We start from the raw sequence: 2,334 nt of genomic DNA on the forward strand, positions 1-2,334 counted from the left end.
TTTCCTTCCAATCCTTTGCTCTCATGTCTTTTGGTATAGAATCTAGCACTTTCCTGCTGTTAGTAATCCATTTATGGAGTGTAAGACCTGCCTTGGCACACAACTTAGTAGTGGAATCAATCAACTTTATAGCCTCTTGCTCTGTGGGGACAGATTTAAGTCCATCATCTACGTAAAAGTTTTCTCGAACAAACTGAGCAGCCGTCGTCGTCGTCTGCTGCACGTTTTAGTCCAAAATTGGCACATCCTGGCGAGCTTACAGCACCAAACAGGTGGACACTCATTCTGTACTCTTCTACCCTTTTACTAGGATCACCATCTTTCCACCATAGAAATCTTAGCAAGTCCCTGTGTTTGGGCAAAACTCTAAACTGGTGGAACATACTTTTCACATCCCCCATGATGGCTATGTTCTCCCTTCTAAATCTACACAATACGCCCAGAAGGTCATTTGTCAAATCAGGTCCCTGTAACAGACAATCATTTAACGATATTCCGTTAGCCCTTGCCGAACAATCAAACACAACGCGAATTTTGTCAGGTTTCCTCGGATGATAGATGCCGGTGTGAGGTACGTAATTTATTTTTCCCTCTTCTGCATTGCATTTGGGTACTGGTTCAGCACATTCGACCAAAACGTCATCCATAAAGGCACAGTAATCCCTTTTGAACTTCTCATTCTTCTTGAACCTTCTACCAAGCTGATGCAGACGTTTCAGTGCCATAGACCTGTTGTCTGGTAGATTAACTTCCTGTCTCTTATACACATCGTGGCTGCTTCTGGGAACATTAAACTTAAAATTGACAAACTCACATTTCTGCTTAAGTAAGTACTTGGATATCTTGTCTTGATCCAAACTTTGTTCGGTAGCTTTCATTAATTCATTATTCGCACCAAAAAAATTGGTACCGCAATCTGCTCTTATCTGTCGGGTTGGACCACGTAAACACAGAAATCTTCTCATAGCATTGATGAAAGAGTCAGTGTCTAGGGAATTTGTAGTTTCCAGGTGGATCGCTTTTGATGACATACAAACAAACAGCACACCATAGCGTTTTAGTTCCGATCTTCTCTCCTTAATCAGGAACGGGCCAAACAAGTCCACACCTACATATGAGAAGGGTGGAGCATCTGTCACTCTATCCATTGGTAGATCATTCATTTTCTGTGTTTGGAACACACCTCTTAATTTTCTGCAGTTCACACACTTCTGTATGACCTGTCTTACCACGCCCGATCCATTCACTATCCAAAAACCATGTTGCCGTGCATGGTTAAGTGTTGAAGTTCTTCCCATGTGGTTAAGCTTTTCGTGGTAATGCCTCACAATCAACATTGAGATATGACCTTGTTTTGGCAGCAAAACTGGATATTTCACGTCATATGGTTGGGTCGAGTTCTTAATCCTACCTCCAACTCGGAGTACACCATTCTCATCCAAGAAAGGATCTAACTTTCTGGCTGAAATTGACCTAAGTAGACATTTGTATTCGCCTCGCCTCTTTCTGTCTTCAAAGTTAATTTCTGTCAACCTTAATGTCTGGATTTCTTTATTAAAATACTCTTGTTGAACGAGTTTTATTAACAGCATTTCTCCTCGTTGCAGTTCCTGTACAGTCATAGGATTATTACAAGTCGATTTCTCTTTATTAATCTTCTTCTCAGCTTTCAGCAACCTATCCTTAAATCTTAAACAATTTGCTGCTGCACGTGTGGCTTTATACCAACAGGAAAATCTTTCAAAGCGTTTCAGAATCCCATCATCTCCCTTTGCTTTTGTAAGTAGGCTAGTTACATTACTCTTCATTTCTTTCTTAATGTCGGCGACATCACTGGCCTCATAGCAAATATCTTGATCCACTTGTGGAACAAACTCCTTTTCCCACAGAAATGGTGGACCATTTACCCACCTTGAATTAAGACTCAACTGCTTAGCCGTTAGTCCATGACTGCCATCGTCACTGGGATTGTCCTCCGATCGAATGTACCTCCACTGATTGATATCGGTTAGATCTCTGATGGTTTGAGCCCGATTTGCCACATAAGTGTGGAAACGTTTGGTTTCATTATTTTATCCCAGGACTACATTACTGTCTACCCAGAAAAAATGCTTTGTCATGCCACATCTTAGCTCTCGTTGCAGGTATGATGACAACCTAGCTGACACCACTGCTGCTGACAGCTCCAGTCGAGGTATTGTAATTTTTCTATTTAAGGGTGTTACCCTGGCCTTGCCTAACACGAATGTTACGTGTGGTGCTATATTCTCATACACTACCCGAAGGTAAACTGCCACTCCATAACCAGTCTGGCTGGCGTCGGAAAAATAATGC

General features: G+C 41.8%; 1 protein-coding gene across 1 annotated transcript in view; it reads right to left on the reverse strand.

Moving 5' to 3' along the window:
- Window positions 1-2,120: 2,120 nt before the first annotated feature.
- LOC117115625 overlaps window positions 2,121-2,334 on the reverse strand; it is a 1,379-nt gene continuing 1,165 nt past the window's right edge. The window contains exon 2 of the mRNA XM_033259494.1: window positions 2,121-2,167. The gene's annotated coding sequence lies outside the window, so the exon portion shown is untranslated. The remainder of the gene's footprint in view (window positions 2,168-2,334) is intronic.

This window comes from Anneissia japonica, unplaced genomic scaffold (genome assembly GCF_011630105.1).
Source record: "Anneissia japonica isolate Jap-2015-1 unplaced genomic scaffold, ASM1163010v1 scaffold16662_len1167910_cov178, whole genome shotgun sequence".
Lineage (NCBI taxonomy): Eukaryota > Metazoa > Echinodermata > Crinoidea > Comatulida > Comatulidae > Anneissia > Anneissia japonica.